Source organism: Drosophila virilis, chromosome 2 (assembly GCF_030788295.1).
Source record: "Drosophila virilis strain 15010-1051.87 chromosome 2, Dvir_AGI_RSII-ME, whole genome shotgun sequence".
Classification (NCBI taxonomy): domain Eukaryota; kingdom Metazoa; phylum Arthropoda; class Insecta; order Diptera; family Drosophilidae; genus Drosophila; species Drosophila virilis.
Genome location: NC_091544.1, coordinates 8,318,528 through 8,338,821, shown reverse-complemented (window position 1 = coordinate 8,338,821; position 20,294 = coordinate 8,318,528). Strand labels below are relative to the sequence as shown.

General features: G+C 40.9%; 1 protein-coding gene across 14 annotated transcripts in view; it reads right to left on the bottom strand.

The window, feature by feature from the left end:
- The window catches only part of heph (polypyrimidine tract-binding protein 1 heph), a 172,477-nt gene that overhangs the window by 95,335 nt on the left and 56,848 nt on the right, over positions 1–20,294 (bottom strand). The window contains exons 1-2 of one of the 14 annotated variants that reach the window (XM_070207451.1): positions 2,287–3,219; positions 740–983 (exon numbers count right to left, since the gene is read on the bottom strand). The exons of 12 other annotated variants lie outside the window; for them this stretch is intronic. The gene's annotated coding sequence lies outside the window, so the exon portion shown is untranslated. Of the gene's footprint in view, positions 1–739; positions 984–2,286; positions 3,220–20,294 lie in introns of those variants that run through there. One more of the 14 variants, XM_032439456.2, reaches the window with a different exon arrangement.

The window sequence follows — 20,294 nt, the reverse complement described above, 5'->3', positions numbered from 1 at the left end:
ATTCGCATTTGATTTGAATTCTCAGCTGTTCAGTGGCGGAAATCAAAATCTAGTTAAATTTGATTTCCTCTGTATTTTTATTAAAAACTTAAAATTAACAACAATTTGCCACTTTGTTTGGATTTGATGCCTTTTGTGCCGTAATGCCTAATGATTTTTATTTTTAATTTTTTTGAATGGGCTCTGTTTTTGTTTCTGTTTTGTTGGGGTTCTTTGGGATTTTGTTTGGAATGGTGTGGGAAAGCGTGTGATTTGGACACAGAAAAATACCAGTTGATTCTTGTTGTTGTTATTTATAATAATATTTTTTGATCTTTTGCTTGCTTGTACTGTTTGTTAGAGGAAAAGTACAAATAGCGAGATTAATTAAGACGTGTCGGAATTTCGATTACTTCTATATTTTGAAGAGAATCAAGGGTAAACAGAAAAAAGTTACATTCGCAAAAGAAAACTCGAAATTTGAATGCATGTTTTTATTTTTTCGTTTCAATCTAAGATAGACGTAAGTGCCAATGGAAAATAATAAAAATCGCGTCACTTTTTCTTTTTCATAATTATTTTTGTAGTGGTTGGTTTTTTTTTATGCCAATTCAAAACCAAACTGGAAACTTAACCAAAGGATGGACAAACAAAAGAGAAACTAAATGAAGCACAAACAATTAACAACAAAATGGCAAAAAATAAGTAACAAAAGTACACAATGGGCATGAATACTTAATAATAATTTTGCTCTTATTACCAATTAAATGTCGAGTCAAAGTCGTTGAAGTAGATGAAGTGCTGTTTTTTTTTTTTTTATTATTTTTGCTTTGTTAAAGGTTGTTGATTTTTTGCCGGTGTTTTTAGATATTTGTGTTTTGTCTTTAATATTTTTATTTTTATATATTTTATTATATGTAACTTTGCCGCTTTAAATGTTGGTAATGCGTTTTGTAGTTGTTGTTGTTGTTGTCGTTGTTGTGTGGTTACTTGTAATTATGGCTCTGAAACAAAACAAAAAATTTGCCTTTGAATATTTTGTGCTCTTCTTGGCTCAAGTGCGTTTAAAGTTTTGTTTTTGTGAAGAGATTCTTTTTGTATGTTTTTGCTTCGTTTTTTTTCATTGTGTAATTTTTGCTGATTTTTTGTGCGGTTCGCACAAGAACACGTTTTCGGACCAACAAAAAAGCAAATAAATGACTTTTGGCCAACTCTGAAGCTCTGAAGCAGCCTGGTTCTAACAATTGTGCGAGCGCGTTGCTCTCTTCGTGATTAGCACGCACGAAATTTCTTTGCCTTTACCGGTTTTCTTTACTTTTCATACATTCTTTTTTTTTTATTTTTGCCTGACTCACACTTTTGGCTTTGGGATCGTGCAAAAAGGCAGCGTTGCCAAGTTAGAAAAGAGCTCAAAGCAGATTCAGATATGAAGAGCTAGAGATATACATATATGAGCGTAGGCTCTGCACTCTCGCGATTGAAGACGTGTAATTACAACAATAAAAATAAACTACGGGAATTATTTCGATGCGTACTAAGTACGGGATAGCGGCCAAGTGGGAGAGAGAGAGAGAGTGAGAAAAAGAGACACGGCAGCCGGGCGAGTGAAGCGAAGTGAAGTGAAGTAAAGTGAGTGTGCGGCCTATTGGAACGTTAGCCATAAGGTTTTATGGCTAGCAGACACAGACGACGACGACGACGAGGCGACGGAGAAGTCGTTGAATGGCCGCTACATGTCTGTGTTTTTTTTTATATATATTTATTTCTTTTTTTTTTTTGTTTTGCCTTTTTTATTTGGGTTTTCGATTTGTTTTTGCTTTTTGGCCCGCAAACACAAAAACGTGTTTCGTTGTTGCTGCTCTGACTTGCAGTTACCTTACCCCTCTGCCGGTTCCTGCATTGTTTTGTTTTTTTTTTTCCTTCTTGCCGGCTTTGAAATTTCTTTGGTTTTCTGAGCCTATATATACATATATATATGCCTGAACGGACCGACCGGAGCTGTGCTGGTCGCTCTTGACTGAGCAACCGAATCTGAGAGCTGGGCTGGAGCTGTAGCTCAGTTTTAGAACGTGTTGTTGCTTCTGGCTACTCAGTTAATAAGAATCAAATTCGAGTCGGCGAGCAACGAACTTTTAGCCAGCAATTTTTTTTATTGTTATTTTGTGTGCATACGAGTATTGTGTACATATATTTCAAAAAAATGTTTTGCGCTTTTGCCAGCACAATATATTTTTAATTTATTTTATTTAAAATATCATTCTGTTTTTTTTTTTTTTTTTTCGGTTTGCCTAATGAATTTTTGCTTACATCTTGTGGTTGTTGCTGTTGTTGTTGTTGTTGTTGAGTGTTAGAAGATACAAAATAGCGATACACTGATAGCTTTTAAGTTAAGTTCGAGTTGGTAGAGTTCAAGTTTTTAAGTATTTGTAGATCTTTGTTTTCTCTGTGTTTGTTTCTTATTAGCACTCACGCAAAGTGAAAAGTCGAGAAAAGCCGTATGAAAAAGTTTGCGAATATTTTGAAAAAATTTATTTATTTCGTTTATTGTTATTTAGATTTTTTTATTTTTTTAATGTTGTTTGAGGATTTATTTATTTATTCCGAACTTGGCGATTTTTTTTGACTATTTGATATGCTGCGTGTGTTTTTTAATGTACGCGTGCTATTTGCGAGACGTTGTTGCTGGTATTGCGGCTGTTTTCGATTTGAACTCAACTTTGATTTGGATATTGAAATTTTCGTGAGTGAGCGAACGCGCGTGTGGTTGTGTGTGTGTTGCTGCTGCTTCTGCTTCTGTTATTGTTGTTGCTGCTGTTATGGGGGTTTGCGTTGGTGGTAGTGTTGGTGTTGGTAGTGGTGGTGGTGGTGGTGGTTGGTTTGTGATGTGTGTGCTGGCTGCGACGGCGACGGCGACAGCGGCGACAGCGACGACGACAGCGACGGCGGCTCGGCGGCGATGCGGCTACTACTGACTACGGCTACTCTGTTGATGATGATAGCCAAGAGCTCTAGAACTCAACTCAAACTCAGCTCTGAGAAGCGACTGAACGGCGTGCGTGTTATTCTATAGCCAGGTGTATTTGTTGTTGTTGTTATTATTGTGCCAGTTGTTGTAGTTGTTGTTGCTTTTATACTACATATGATTTCTATAGAGCGAACGAGCGAGCGAGCGTACGAACGGCGGACAGAATTGGAACGGGTTAAAGCAAAGACTGTACGAAGACTGAAGTAAGAACGACTGGCATTCTAAGGTAATATACCTTTTTTGTTTCGGAGTGCGACAGCGCTGCCGTCGTCAGATTGAATCTGTTGCGCCAACGCCGACGCCAGCTGCGGCAGCAGCAGCGTTAGCGACAGCGACGCGTGTTAACCAAAATAAAGCAACAGTAGAGGCCAGAACCGGACGAGTTCGACACCAAGAGATGCTAGCTCGTGTGAGAGACGACGACGACGACGACGACGATGACGACGACGACGACGTCGAAGACAGCAGCGTAGGTCGGCAGCATTTCTCCTGCCAGCAGCGTTAACTCCGAAAAACAGTTTTCGGAGCGCGTAGCACACCTTTTACCATGCTCCTCTCGGCTCTCTTTCGCTCTCTCAGCTGTTGTTTGTTACCTGCCGGTTCCTTGGCTCGTTGCCTCTTCAACGTTCTTTTGCCTTTGATATTGCCATTGTTGTTGCTGTTATTTTTTTTTGATGTTGCTGTTGTTTCTGCTGCTGCTTTGAGACGCTTCATATTGAGGCCCGGCTTTTGTGGTGGTGCCTCAGGTGCGCAATTATTAAACGTCTTTTGTTCATTATTTTTCTTGTTGTTGCTTGTCTTCATCGTCATCGTCGTCGTCGTCGGTGACTAGGCGCGATTTAGTAACGTGTTCATTGTGTGCAAAGCCCCATGACTTTGGTTATATAACACTCGTATAAGTTGTGCACGAGGCGTATAAGACTTTTGAGGATCAAATGGGGCTGGCACATGCTAAGTGGCTTACCTGAGTAGCCGACGCTGTGTAGTTCACCTTCGTGCGACAGGACACTCGCTGCTGCTGCTACGATTCTTGCTGCTGTAATTGCAGTAACAACATTACTGGCACCCAGCTATACCCACCCAAGCACACACACACACAGACACCCACACACACACACGCACGCACACATGGGCCATGTGAGACAGCAAATGCAAGCGCCATGCGTGCGCTCCCTGCCTGTGGCCGCTCGTGAGTGCGAGCGAGCGCGAGCGTTTCAGTGCGAGCGAGAGAATGCGTGCAAGAGAAATGGAAAATGGAAAATCATGGGGCAGCGAACGCCGGGTGACGGGCAGAGCGTGCAGCGCAAAAAAGGCAAAACAACAACGACGTCGTCGTCGGCAGCGGCAGCGACGACAAAATCAACGAGAAAATAATAATTGTTACACCTGCTTCGGAAATGCGCGCAAGGGGTGGAAACGGAGCGCCCAACACACGACCAACGGCGGCATCGACGACGACGACGACGCCGTCGACGAAGCAGTGTTCGCTGTCAGGTGAGCGTCGACGCTTTTGCCACCCCCAAAAAAAAGCGTGCGTCGCAGCTGTCGTGATTAAATGCCGAAGCACGGAAAACCGAACCGATTTTCCGATGAAGCCTAACGAACGAGCCGATGCTGCCGCCTTCCGTCGCATCGCGGGCTGTTCGTCTGCGAGAGTCCGAACGTACACAGCGCGCATGCCCCAAGGTGCAAATACGACGTAGGTGTGAATGAGGCAGAGTGCGAGTTGTGGGTGGCCGATACGACTGGGGAAAACGAATCGTTCAGGGGTTGCTTCCGTCGTTTTTTTTTAGGGGAAGCTTCTTAGGGGAAGTGACAAACTGCTTACGTTGCCACTGTTAATGGAAAAGCTTTTCGGGGAAAGCTTTTGCTAGAACATTTGGTAATAAACGAGCAACAGTTAAGAGTCAATCGACTTGTTGGTAATAAAGGTCACACGTCAAGACTTAATAATAGTGTAATTAACACATTTAACTTAACACGTTCGATTGGTAAAGACAAAATGTAGAAAGGCAGTTATATTTTATAAAAAGTTTCATTGATTTTCTGGTATTCTCTTACAACAAATTTTATAATGTACAAAAAATGTTTTAAGATGTTTAACAAAACGATTCAATGTGGAATATGTATAAATAAAATTATAATAAAAACATTTGAATCAGCAACTGTTTTGTTGTTTCACGGTTGTTGCCAAGCGATAAAAAACCTTTTGTTCACTTAACATTTATGATAGGCGAAACACATTTTAGAGTTTTATGAAGAAGCTTCACTCATAAATAAATTTAAAATATTTTTAAAGTTAAGTAAAATAAATATAGCAGAACATATTTCATAATTTAGGTTGAAAAATAAATAAAATGTATTTCTACTAAAGTCAAGTATAAATGCAGCCAGGATCTAAATTTATTTCGAAATTTTAAGAAATGTAAGGTTTTCATTAAGAACCTCTTAGCGTATTTCTGATATTCAAGTAGAAAATATACGTAACAAAAGTATTTTTGATCCACTTATTTAAGATCAATTACTTTCAAAAATATACAATATCGAAATGTTCTTGATATCTTAGATTAATAATTCTATTCTAGTCATACATATAAGCGTTTAAGGCATTAGGTGCAGGGACTATTATTCTATGAAGAATGTAAAACTGATTATTTATAATTTATGAATTGGATTTAAGTAAAATGAAACTATACATGCACACACAAGCGTATATTGCAGCAGGAGAATATTAAGCTGTTAACGTTCTTGTAGGACCAAGCCCAGAATTTGTCCATAACAATTGGACTGTTAGCTTTTATTTGCAAATACAAATAAAACCATTGAATGCAGGTCTCATGAAGTGCACTTGTAAAAGTAAATCCTTTAATCTACACACAGTGCATAGAATGCAAATATTGTCGTCGATAACCAGTCAAAATCCTACAGATTTGACCGTATGATTCAGCACCGATAGAAATAAATTTCATTTATCGACACACTTTTCGGGTGCGATTCGCACTGGATACTGCTTCATTTTATTTTTTTACAACTTTTAGGCTATTGCCCATGAGGAGCTAAGGGCCATTTTAGCTCTGTCAGCTGGGTATCCTCTTTCCCTGCAACGCCTCTCTAACAGCATAAAACCGATGCTGTGCATAAAAATTGTTTTGTTATTGTTGCAGGCGGCAACGTTGGCGGCGGCGTCATCGATGATGCCGCATTGAGTTGAGCTGTTGTAGTTGTAAACGGTTTATGGGATTTACGGGCAATTTGTTGCCAACTTTCATTGTTGTTACTGTTATCGTCGTCGTTGTTGTTGTTGTTGTTGTTGTTGCGCCAAAAGGCATATAAAACAATATGCGCCCGGTCTAAGCTGGGCTCGTTAAATGATTTGCGTTTGTTTTTACTCACGCTCTTTATGCCGCATTAGCCTCGGCTCTTACTGCTCGCTGCTGCTCTTGTTGGTAGTTCAAAAAAATGTAAAATGGGGCTTACCTGCAACAGGCATAAAAAGAGCACAGGCCACAGAGAAAGAGAGAGAGAGAGAGAGTGCCCAATGAGTATATAAATTATTTACTTTCGTTTTATGCACAAATATTGATTAAGCTGTAAAATCGTTATAGAACATTTAAGTGCCGACGCATCAAATTGTTCAATTGGTTGTGCGAATTTAGTCGCGTCACCCTCCACTCGTCATCCACCCATTTTTTGGCAGCAGTGTTGCAGCAACAAGTTGTGTGGGGCACAAAAAGTACAGCACTACACAAAAATACAAACAGAGAGCGCATAGAATGTGGTCTACCAGCCGCATTCAACATTCATGTCGCCACTAGACAAAGCGGGGGACCCCCCCATACAGATATATATATGTATATATGCACATATATCTGTATAATTTTTGCAAGTCGAGCGCAACAGCTGCCAGGGTAGCCAAAGGGGGCGGCGAGCAGCCAGAAGCAGACTAAGAGTCAGAGTCAGAGGCAGATGCAGTCAGTTGAACGGCTGGGCTGTGGCATGCAACAGGCAATGAATCTCAATCTCGGTAACGTTGTCGCTAGCTAGCTAGCTAGCTGGCTGACTTGCTGCTTGCAACGCAAGAACAACGAGAAGGAGCAACTCATGCCGTTGACTTTGGTAATTCAATGGCAACAACTCGCGGCCAAGGCAGCCGCTGTAACAACACCGGACCCCGAGCCGCAGACGACATTCAACTTCAGCTTGAATGTTTTGGAGAGAAATATGCGGTAACAACATTTACTAGCCAGCCAGCCAGTCAGCCAGCCAGCCAGCCAGCCCTGTCTTGGCGACTCCCGACAGCGGGCAAGCGACGCAAAACCAACCAAGCAGCCATGCAACAACAGCAACAACTTAACGCACGAAATAGTCAACTTGCCACATTTTAATTCAGTCGAATATTTCTTTTGCTGCCGCTTTTGCTGCATCGCTTCGCCAGTTTTTTCTCAGTGCCGCTCTTCGTTCTTATTGCAAATGGCATAAACGGAGAAATTGCATGCAACTCACACAGACACTAAAACTCACACACTGAAACTCACACATACACACTTGGCCTGCACTTGGCTCTGACCAAGGCTTGGAATGTCTTCTTCTCTTCTATTACTTTGTCTTGCGCTTAACTTGGCCGCTTGTTGCAGTTGCAGTTGCTGTTGCCGCACCACATTCCTCGAGTCGCTGCTCGCAACAACAGTGCCATGTGCAATGTGCGCTGGCAATAGAATTATAGTCACTATAGTTGCTGTCTCTTGGTTTATTTTAAGCTGAATTTATTACCACAAACGTTGTGCATTGTGCGAATGCGAAGAAGAAAAAACCCAGCCAAGAGCTGTGGATGCAAGTCGCTGACAAATGCAAATGAAATTGGCAAAGCGCTTGGTATTTTAGAAGTCATTCCCGAAGCAATATTTTCTACAGGAATATTATTGTTATTAAATACTATAAAATTGTAATAATTTCAAAAAGATAAAGATTTAGAAAAAAATTAAAAACAGCTGTGCACAAGAACACAAAAGATCAATGTTAATGCCGTACAAATTTCGGTTCACGGTTTAAAGCAAGGGTCGCTCTTAGATTCACTGAGCTTCCACGAAGTTAAGTTTGAAAAATGGATTTGGTTCGAGACTTGACTTTTCCCATAATTGTCTAAAAAGCAGTTGCTTGGTTCATAAGGGCAGCCTTTAGGGTAACACAATTGCAATTCAAGATGTTCCATTCGAAATCAACTAAACCTCAATGCCAGTTGTTGGGGCATTAGGTTCGGTTGGCAATAAGACAAAGTTAATTAAAAGTCCGAATGCGAACTGGTTTAGCGGAAGGCTATGCAGAATTGATTTGGATTCTGAGCTCTTAAGGCGCATATGGAAGCGAAATCATAAAAAAATAAACTGGATAACATTTTATATCCTTCCAATATATTTAAGCTAAAATGAATAAAAGTATAACACGGCCAAAATATGTTCGAGTATCGAATCGAAATAAAACTAAAATTCGGAAAGAAAGTAAAACACGGTCAAAATAATCTTCGAGAATCGAATCGGTACAGTGTTAGAGGGATTGACATCTGGCAAAAAAAAACTTACCGAGAGTTTCAATATCTTACAGGCTTAAATTCGGGCATCTAAGTTTCTAATCTACTTAACATAATAATTGTTTAAGATAAACTTATGGTATATGTATAAAAAACATGCTTATTAAAGAATTAAGTGGAACAAGTGCTGCTAGTCCATGCTGCTCATTGGTGCATGCAACATGAAGCTGCGCAGCAAAAAACTTTGCGTGTTGTTGTAATTGCCTTCTACTGCCTCTGTTGTTGTTGTTGTTGTTATTGTGTACTTCAGTTGCTTGACCATGAACTTGCAAAGCCACAACTAGTGCAGCACCACCAAACACACACACACACACACACACACACAGACACATACACAACCAACAAACACAAACACACAAAAACCCACACACACATAGACAGACACACTGAGCACTTGTTCATTCCACAGTCTGACATTTGCCATGCACTCTGCCTGGATTTCAACCTATGGTCATTGCAAGTGACCACTTAGTTGCCACTCAACGTTTGTTTACATCGTTAATTATTCGCTGCTGCTGCTCCGCACCACAACCCATATCATGGACATGGTGGTTGCAAGGGCCTAAGATATTGTTTATTATCGTAACATTCTCGCGTCACAAAAGCATGCGGCATTTGCATTATCAGCAGCTCGCTTCTTATGGCATTTTGCAGAAGGGAACCCTTGACCCACTGATTTCTACGGGTGAAGCGGGAATCCTTTAAAAATTAAAAATAAAAATAAAAAAAATGGCAAGCCTGCATCAGGTAAACAGCAGATCTGTCGAAACATTTCCAATAATAAAATTCCAGGCGAAAAGGGCAGTAAAATACGCGAACTGAACCGCCTTCACCGCCGTCGTAGCCGCACTTATACTTCCACACCGCAAATGAAACAAGTTTGGCAACTTTGCCAACGACAGGCATTTTGTGGCCATGGTAGCACAGCACAGCACAGTGTATCAGACAGGCAAAGGCATTGGGTCCAGTTCCCGAGCCAGACTCCACGCCTGCCAGTATGGGGCAATGCAACAGCGACCGCAACAGCTTCATCATCATCGTTCATGGCGGGCCAGTCGAAAGTCTGGAGCTGCAGCATTTTTGAGATTCCGGTGCGAGAACTCACTTTGCATTGATGTGTTGCCGAGTGCGTGTGGCGTGTGGGGTGTGGGCTTGGATCTACTGTGGCAAATGCAAGCATTTTACAATTGCAACCGCCCAATCGAGAGCGGGCGGGCAGTCGGATACCAAGCAGGACGACATCCATTAGTTGAAGCACTTTTGCTATTATCGCCAGCAAGCGCGATGCTAATGGTGCGCATAAAGCTTGTTATGATTGCCACCAGCAGTGCCGGCAGTCAGTCAACCAGTCAGTCCGTCACCCAGTCAGGCTGTCCTGACGGCGTGTAATGAAGCATAATCTCATTGTAACCACTTACAACCAATAAGGTCAGCAACAACAACAACAACAACAACAATCACAGCGGCCAAGAAAGCCCGCTAAGCGGATTGGGTCAGAGCACGCAAGCAGCCGAGTTCCGTTCAGGTCAGACCAGTTCAAGTCGAAACAAGTCAGCCAGGAGCCAGAGTCACAGGCGACAACTACTTGGCATATCCTGGCACACTCACTGACCGACTGTAAGCACCGTGGCCCGCCCACTCATCGAGTGGCTCCTTTCAAGTTTATTTACTTGCCACTTGTCCTTTTTCGAGCTTTGGCATTTGCAGTGCCACCTATTGATGTTGATGTGAATGGCAGTCGCCAGGCTTTTCATTAGCGTGATTTGCACAGGGGCATAATGTTTTATTTTGTGGCACTCGAGCTGGCGACCAACCGTCCATGCGTTGACTAAGGGACAATATAATCGCATGCTTGTCGGTCGCTTCAAAGGAAATTCGTCTAATTTGCGGTTAACAAAGAGTACATGCCGGGGATCTAGTTTAGTTTAACAATCTAAGTCTCAAGTGGCGCAAACATTATGGGATATATCCTGACGCAGTTCGTAATAAACGGTATAATTACCGCCAAGTGATTCAATTTATGTGCAGTATAAAGGGGAATAGATTAATTTTTGTCAATAAGTATTTCAGATCTTTTGAGTTCTTAAGCAAATCGATTGTAAGTTGATGCTCATTGATGTTGCATTGCAATTATTAAAAAGTATTTACACAAGATGTTTCGGAAACATCAAATCAATCGCATCACACATGTTCTGACAACTAAAAATTCCCAGCAAGTATATAACTAATAGTATAAGAAATTTCGTATGCGAATAAACATTCCACAACAAATATAAATCTGTACGCCTGTGTGTCAATGTGAAGCTGTGTATGTAAATACATGCATGTTTTTGTAAATATTTATGAGTGAACTGAAAAAAAGGGCTTCAGTATTGGTTTATTTCTAGAACAAGCAATACACGAAACCAGCATAAAATTAAATACATTCAAAAATCAGCTTAGAGCAGTAGATGCTAAACAGAAAGCACAACAAAAGCCCCCAGCCCGCAGCAGGCAGAGTACAGATAAGCGATTCACCAATGCAATTGTTTCAAATGCAACACTGAGATTTCCGTCGAGGAAAATCAGGCAACTACTCTTACAATCAGCGTCCAAAGGTTTAACAAATTTTAATTTCAATTTACTAACCAGGCAAAGAGGAGCTCCAAAAGAAGTCAAAAGTCGTTGTAGGATACAATTTTAAGGTGAACTAAGGAGACGCCAGTAAAATCCAGTTTTGTGCGATTTTTTTTTTTTTTTTGGCGAGGTAGTAGGGCGGTTGAGCTGTGAAGGAGCCCAATGGCTTGAATGCTGTACAGTGCTGGCAGGCAGCCAGGCAACAAAAACAAGTACAATGGGATAGATAATAAGGCGCTGCTGCTGCTGTTCCTGTTTCTGGTTGATGCTGGTTGCTGGCTTTTACCTTTAGCGACCTTCGCGTAGCAGCCCGGTACGCCCAGACGCGCAGAATGCAGCATCGGTCTGCAGTTGCTGATTGGAATTATTTAGCCAGACTGTGGCAGCAACAACAGCAGCCGCAGACGCAGCAGCAGCAGCAGCAGCAGCAACAGCAAAATGAACAATGCTTAAAACAACAACAAGGAACTGGCTTGCGCTGTTTAAAGTGTGATTTATTGTATTTATGGCTTGCCGCTGCCATTGCCCCTGCTCAAATTGAGTTTACAACAAAAGCATTTTTTGGTTGAGGCGCTGCTGAATGCAACTAACGGCTAATGAGGCGCGTGTTAAGCTGCCAGAACTTGTAGCAAGCTACAAAAGTGAAATCTAAAAGCAGAGCACAAGAAAATATTCTTATACGCCATTTTTTAAGAACAACGATACGAAGGCCAAGCTCTAAGCCTGACTTTGATTGCAAGCAATGCGACAGAACGATGAAGAAAAAATGAGAATGCTCTAGTCGGGAATGCCCGACAAGGAGATATCCTGAGCCCAGTGAATAGCTGCCATTGTATATGCTTGCTTGAATAGTTTGGGTATTTATTGTCTGATCTTTATGAAATATTCATATTTGTAACACAAATGCGTACAAAACCAAGCCCGAAGACTTTGCTGTTTCTGAGATCGACCCGTTGATCCATACGAACAGGCGGACATGTTAGATCGACTTTATGCCTTCTTGTGTCTGTTACATACACTAGCTAAAACCCATTATACCCAGTATGCCCATTAAATGGGTTCAAGGTATAAAAAACAGGCACACACACACAAAAAGCAGGCAACATATCAGCAGAAACAGGCTTTAAGGCTTGCCAACACAAACACCAACAACAACAGAAACAATTTACGATAGCAAGTTGAGAGAAGAGCGCGCCATTTAAGGGCCTCAAGGCCAAGGTTTAACCACTGCCAGCAACTGATCGAAATCAAGCCAAAAGAGCAGAGGCATCCAGCCAAATAGCCAGCGCACTTGGCACACATACTTTGTTCAACCAGTGCATCCTAAGAGCGCGGCCAGGAAACGGATAAATGCTACAGTCACAGTCGCAGCCACAGTCATGCATAATAAATGCGCAACTGGTGTGCAAAGTAACCGGTTTTAGAAAACGAAGAGCAAACAAAAAGGGAACCCCTCGCTCAATGTGTTATACGCCTGGGGAAAGGTTAACATAAAAAGCTGCAATTCATGTTAGCCAACAGGATAGGACGTGTGTGCGCAGGGGCAATGCTGTTGGCCAAGAGCTTTTCGTAACAGCCGACCCCAGCAACGACTGTTGTCTAACAGTATAAGACACACACCAGCAGCGAATAGAAAAGTCCGCTGCCCATCGAGACGTACTTCCGGCGGCAAATCAGCGCACCAGACGACCAGCCAACAACTGATGCGCAGACCCAACTGGCAAATGGCCAATGACTAGCTAACTGGCTGGAGATTGCAGACCTGACGCACATCAGCATTTAAATTGTCTCGCAGGAATGCAGATTTTACAGCAACGCATGCCAATGTCTGGCCAAGAACAGTTGCCAAGTCGCTAGACAAGTCAAACCACTCGCGTTGCTGCCGCTGCCACTGCCACTGCCGCTGCCGCTGCTGTTGACGCTCAGAGTACGTTGACCATTTTAGCAACAACTTTTTCTTACATCGTCATGAGAAAATTACAGCACTCGACGTTGTCGCTGCCTTCGTTGTCGGGGGCTTCGCTCTTGGTCAGTTCTCATGAATTGCAACTAAATTTGTAACAAAAGCAACAAACAGCAGACAAAAACGTTTAGATGTTGTCTTGTCTTGGCTAAAAGCGGCAAGCAACACAAAAACAACACCACAACAAGAACAACTGGTTAGAAATGGTGGCGTCATCAACATCAGACAGTCCGGCCAGCCAGCCGATTAGGCCAAACAAGTGTATAGCTTACAAATATTAATATACTGACACATTTTGCATTGAGTACAGAAAATCTACAAAAAATGTCATTATTTCATTTCAAATATATTAAAAGTTTGCAATTAATAAAGTGCTCAAAGTGCTTAAGGTACATTGAAATCTCATTAGATCATACTGAAGCCTGTTAAGTTCCATTAGTAATATGTTAGATGAACAACTTTTCTGTTTTTCCCTGCCATCTTTCGTTCTCATTTTCCTATTTTCTCTCTCTTCACATATTGTTGACCCTCTTACTCGATCTTTCTCAAATACACTTTCACTCTTACTCACTGATGAGATGACAAACATCTAAAAGCCCTTATGAAAATCGCATAGAAAGGATGCTCTTAATTAAGCAATTACATTGAAGTATGATTTTTATCGTCATCTTTCTTGAGTACATATTCACCCTTACTCAATGACGAAATAACATCAAATACAATTCATGAAAATCACATAGGAAGGCTGCCAAGTGAACCAGAGCAAGGTATGTATATAATACTACTGAAATAGCAATTAAATCTTAATAATATCTAATGTATATAAGTTTGAACTAAGAAAAATAATGCAAATATTCTTGTCGTGGCAAGCAAAATTATGGAAGACTTAAATGGAAAATACCACTGATTAAAATATTTTAAAGCTATACTTAAGCTATATATATACATGCCATCATAATCATATCATGCAAATGACAGGCATTACTTGCCATCTCCTGAAGAAAAACTGCAACGATTCATACAATACAAACAAGAGCATTGCATCAAGCTAACAGTCAACAGAAAAATAAGCTCCTTAGCTATTTCTGGTTCTTTCTGCAAGCACCCAGCATAAAAAGATCGGCAACCAAGCACAACATCCACTGCATGTCACGATCACGGACATGGTCCCAGCCAAATCCAATGCCAAAGCAACAGAACAGAGCGCTCTGTGTGCCCAGCTAGTCAAGATCCGCGCCAAGCTGAGTCGCTGGATGAGTGACTACGGTGCTGCGCTTGGCTGGCGTTTATTGACCCTAAATGAAATTGCAGCCCCCCACTTTTCAAGTGGGCTCTATTTTCACATGCTTGTATCTAAGAAACAATCGCATGCACTGTGCTGCTGTTTGGCTGGGGCGGCATTCAAATTTCAAAGTTAAACAATGCGCGTGTTGCCAATTGCCCGCCGGGCTGGCCAGGCAAAAAACAAATCAGCTAACAAATAAGCCGAGAGACGGATGGCGTTGCCTCCTCTGCTTCTGCTGCTGCTGCATTTGCGCCGACGCATACGTCGGCTGAATTCGAGTTTGGACAAGTTCAAGCAGCAAAGTCAAATGTAAAGCCAGTCGAAAAGTAAAGCAGACACAAGAGAAGTATTTCATTTTTTTTTTTGCAAAATAAAGTTCCTTATACCCATGCACACAAAGTAAAGAAGAGTATCTTGGCTTTGTGAAACGTTCGTCCTGCTGTCCAATAATTTAATCTAACTGCTGAAAGTTGCTAACCCTAAAATAAATAAGACTATACGATTGTGGGCCTTATACTCTGTGAACAGAGTATTGCGCCCGTCGTCGATTGTAATCGACAGTAACGTTCTTATGTGCTTTTTTTTCATTTTGATAGTCTGGCCCTTTGGCCCGCTGTTGTGGTAACAATAAAACCTGTTTGCAGCCATTTCTGTTGCACTTTTCCAGTTGTTGCCTGAGTATTGCAGCCACAAAACATTTAAGCAAAAGTCATCTTCTTTTGTGAGCTTTGGCTTCTTGCGGTTGATATGAAATTTATTATTGCAGCTCTTTGCTGGGCAATGTTCCATTTGACGTTTTAATTGAAATGCCTACGACAATGAGCAGCAGGATATTTATAAAAGTATTCAAATTAAATGCACACAGCATATTGTGAATATATTGGGAGAGAGAGAGAGAGAGAGAGAGAGAGAGAGAGAGAGAGAGAGAGATGCTGTTGCCACCATCATTCGAGCCCCTTTCTTGTCAGAGTCATCATCTTTGTTATCTGTCTGCCAAGCTAATAATAAAGTTTACAAAATATGCCAAACTTTATGCTCATGAACAATAACAAGAACAACAAGAAAATATTGCGGTAGCGGCCAAAAGTTTAGCATAATAAATAAACAAAAAGCCAATCATTTAGCGGCACAACAAAAACAAGAAATTTATAAACAAACGCAGCAACTACAACAACATAATGAGAATAGATTTGTTATTTTAGACGAAAAATGATTTTTATGCGGCGTGGCCGAAAGAAGTTTTCACTTTCTTTTTCAGCAGCATAATTTTTCATTTATCATAATTATAAACGTTGATTTATATATACTCACGGAAGTGTAAAAGACAACAAATACAATCTGGGGTGAAATTTGAAACTCACCTGCAAATAAAAGAATAAAAGAAAAATTGATTTTAAATATTTAACTATCAGCTACAACAATGGAGCGACTACTTAAATAACACAACCTTATCGGGTATATTCAATTGGAATTTCATTTAAATGTAAATTTAATTTACAACGGAATGTTTATTGTTGATTCTGATAAATTTGCCACTTGCACTGGCGGCATCAATTTGCCAGGCAACACAAAAAGCCAGGTTGGAGGGCTAGGGAATGGGCGGATTGGATTGGCTTGGCTTGGCGCTTCAATTATTAATGCGCTTTTGTTCATTGCATACTTTCAGGCTGGCATTGAGAAATCAACGGCACGCACACACACAAACACACACATGCTTATACACTTTGATTTGCTCTTAGTGTGGCGCAAACAGCACAGTTCAAGCACATAGAAACTGGTGCCATGAATTACGGCCATAATAAATGAGAAATAAATTATTGATGTGATTGCAAATGTGGGCGTGTATTCGAAAAGGTTCCTGGGCTGCAGTTATAAAGACAAGGCTTTTCCCTAATTTATAACGTTCACATTTGCTCGGATATGCTATCATGGCCAGCACTGTGGCTGTGGCACAGCTCTATTTATAAATGTCTCTTTGGCTAGCACTCGTCTGTGCATGAGTTTCACATTTAGAATTTGAGCACCCACTCCGCACCCACACCGCTGCCACACTTACCCCCACTTCGTAGCCAAATGTCTTGGGCGTTTTAGCAAACAAATCACTTTTAATTTTCGGTGACTTTGATTTTTGCGTGCTGCCATCCCCCCAGTCTGCCAGGCTGCCAGGCTGCCAGTTGGGCCAATTCAGCGTCTGACTAGGCATCTTCATTATCATTTGCAGTTGTTCTCTGAGGCTAAGCCTGCAGGAGTGTGTTCCGTTTTTCTCTCTTTTTTTTTTTTTGCCACTCTGCATTTGTCATTTATGCTTTGATTTTGGCTTTCGTTTTGTTTTCTGTTTTTCTTGACACACAAGCAAGAACACACACACGCATAGGCAGGAAAAGGAAGCCAAAGTGACTTTTGAGTGACAAATTGTTTTCAAATTTTTGGCTGCCTGCTTATTTGTGTTAATGGCATAAATTTGCATAAAAGCATTAACTGTTTATTTGCTTTGCCGCTTGTGTGCTCACGTGCTTTCTCTCTCCGCACGCATACACACATACACTACCTTAATCTTGCTTTGTGCACAACCCCTCTCCGTTGGTGTGCAGCCCCTTCGTGAAAATTTGCAAATTGGCCAAAAAGGCCAAACAAGCGGCAGGCAAATTGAAATCACATCGCAGCTCTCACGACTTCACATATGAGAAGCAGCTCTCGAGAACAAAATGACTTTTTTTTTATATTCCTGTGGAAAGCGGGATGAGTCTGTGAGGGGTTGCTGCCCCCTGGAGGCTAAATGTAATTTTCTACTCGTATTTATTTATTAAAGCCCAAACAGCAGCGCACTGATTGAATTGTGACAGGCTGCATAGCACCCACCCCTTAATAATAATAAAAATAGCCAAGAATGCAAATTAAAATAAGAAAGTATAAAACACGCAGGGAATGTTAGCCACATAGACATATATAATCGCGTATAGCTGGGCTGCCGACAATTTCTATCGCAAAAGCATTTAGTAAACTGCCACAAAATCGGAAATTCTCATGAGTAAAGGCCTTTAAAAAAATATGTTCTAGTAAAGAAAAGTCAGTGTGCATTAATTATTAAAAATCATTTTTGATGGCCAGCAGAGCCTGCCCAAGGACACGCGCTGCTGCCCAGGACTGCCAGCAAAGAAAGGCTTAAAAAGCTTATACGCATGATGCCAACAGCCAATGAGGGGCATTACAACAGCTTAAAGGCGTAATATGTTGTGGCTTAAATTACATAATAACAGCGGATCGCGGCAAGCGCAAACAATATCAAGGCGAAACACAATAACCGAAAAATGTTAAAGCTAACAAATTTTGGCCTAACATGCTGCCAATACCCTGTAATAGAAAATAGAAAGGAGTTGTTCAAATTTGGTTTATTTATCTATATTCGTCGAAGAAGTTTCTATACTCCGCTTTATAAAACTTAAAAAAAATATCAGACTAATAAAGTACTTGCAAGATGTCGTGTTTAATTGTCTTTAATAGTTGCAAATAAATGTCTTCTTTGCCTGCGTATGCCATAGTCGTGTATACCCCGTCATTGAAGTGTTACTCTTTTTTTTTTTTAATTATATGCAAAGAAATGTTGCGAGCCGGTCGTCAAAAGGCTTACAAGAATGCAGCCTCCTGCCTGCCAAGGCAAACACGCGGCTCTCTGGCTCCAAAAGGGACTAAAATCAGTCGGCTTACAGGCGCGCAGCCCCGTAACTGCCAACACAGTTGTTGCCTTTGTTGGCTTTTATCATTAACATGGCTTCAAATTAACGGAAAAACACAGGCGGGCAGGCAGCAGCAGCAGCAGCAGCCGCTGTAGAGCGAGTGCAGCGAGTCGCTTTCTCCCACCGCAGTTGGGGAATTATAATTTTTTCACACTTTTCCTGCGCCTTCCTGCCGTTGTTGCAGCCACTTCGCAGCGCTGTCACTTGGTGGGGCAAAAGTTTTTGAGATGGCAGCGAAGTGTCCCACGAGAAGTGCATGAATATAAAATTGGGTAGAAAAGTGTTAATTTCAAGGCAAACGCGACGCAAGACGCCTGGCAATGGCCTAAGACAGACAGGTTGCCGCCCAAGTTGCATTACTCGAGTCGCTGCAAGTTTTCTGGCAAATTGCCGACAATTTGTGTTTCTTTGTAATTAATTGAACAACACTTCACATCAAATTTATTGGAAACGCGCAAGTTGACGACGTAATTAACAAGCTGACAACCAGCTAATTAGTAATCAAATCGTTGTGGCATAAAATTCAAAGTAAAACAAATTAAAAGATCTCTGAATAAGAGGGTAAAATAACTAGCTCCACATATGGTCTACTTTTAAGCGACTATGTAACTGTGCTTTCAATTATATTCAAAAGTTAATTTATTATCATCAATTAATCAATTTAATGATAATGTGAACAAATTAAATATATATAGTACGACAAAAAACAATAATGAAATTTATGGTTTTCGAATTATGCAAGCAATATACAAAATTTAATCTCTATTTTATTTACAAAATCTTTACACAATTTCTTGATGCTGCTTATATACGTAGACAGTATACAGGGTCAACGATCTCATGTTTTGAAGCCAGTTGTAGAACCAGAATTAAATTAATTGTTAGAATTGCAACAGTATAACGAACTCACTTCAAGAATTATGCGGTTTTTATAATCAATATTATTTAGTATTAAAGCGATTGACATATATAAAGTCTGTGTGCAAAATTAGCTTGAATTCATTGACATTCTTCTTTAAATAAAATATACACAAACCTGTTCCCAAATTTTGTACTTTTTATTATCCAGTTTAGACTGGAAGATGCGTTGTCTAGATGCCCACGTCATGTCGAACGGAATAATAAAATATCCAATGGTGTTGCCATTGTAATTAGAAATGTTTGTATTCTGATTAGGCTTTTAGCTTTTAATTAATGCGCTACACTCATTTCGACCACCTCTATTAAAAAAAAAAAACAACACAATAAAATAGATAAAATAAAAATAATTAAAGGACCTCCATCGTTAATGATGCTATTCGAATTTGTTGCGGTTTATCTAGGCATCTAGCTTTTAATTCAATTTTAATTACAATTTAGTGTTCACTTTTGTTGACACTGGTAATGACGCATATTTATAATAAAATAAACATACAACACAAGCTCTTGGATTCAATTTACACCATTTAAGGTGTCATATGCAGTTGCCGAATGTGAGCAATTCAGTAGTTTTGCATACGCAATGCAGCCATTACACGCGCATGCGAGCTGCTAATACAAATCCCTCGTGGCTGTTGGGCTCTCTAAACTGGCTGCTATATTTATTTTAGGGATTTTGTATACTTGAACCACGTCCCAGTCGCGCGTGTGTGTGTGCGCGCGCGTGCATGTGTGTGTGCGTGTGTGGTTGTGTGATTTTGGGTGTCGTTGATTTTGTGCTGCTGTTGTTGTCATTGTCACGTGTGAAGTGCCATCGAGTGACACAAATGAAGTGGCTGCTATTAGCTTTAAAACTCACAAGTGCACAAAGAGCACAAGAGCAGACAAGCTCCAAAAGTGGCAAACTTTGCGTGCGTCTCGTTTGCCACTTGCTGAAAGGCAACAACTACTTGTTGTCTTAAAGTTGCGACATAACCGAGCACCCGCCTGCCTTGATGGTTAAAGTTCCATTTTGCTTTCATGTGCGCAAATTAGCTTATCTGATACATCAGAATGCTACTGCATAATTCAGCAACATTTTTTCTGCCACTTTCATTCAATTTGCACCCAGCCAAATCTTTTGCCAGCTCTCGCTGAGGTTTATGGCCGGGTGCTGTGTGTGCGTGTGCGTGGGTGTGGGTGGTTTATAT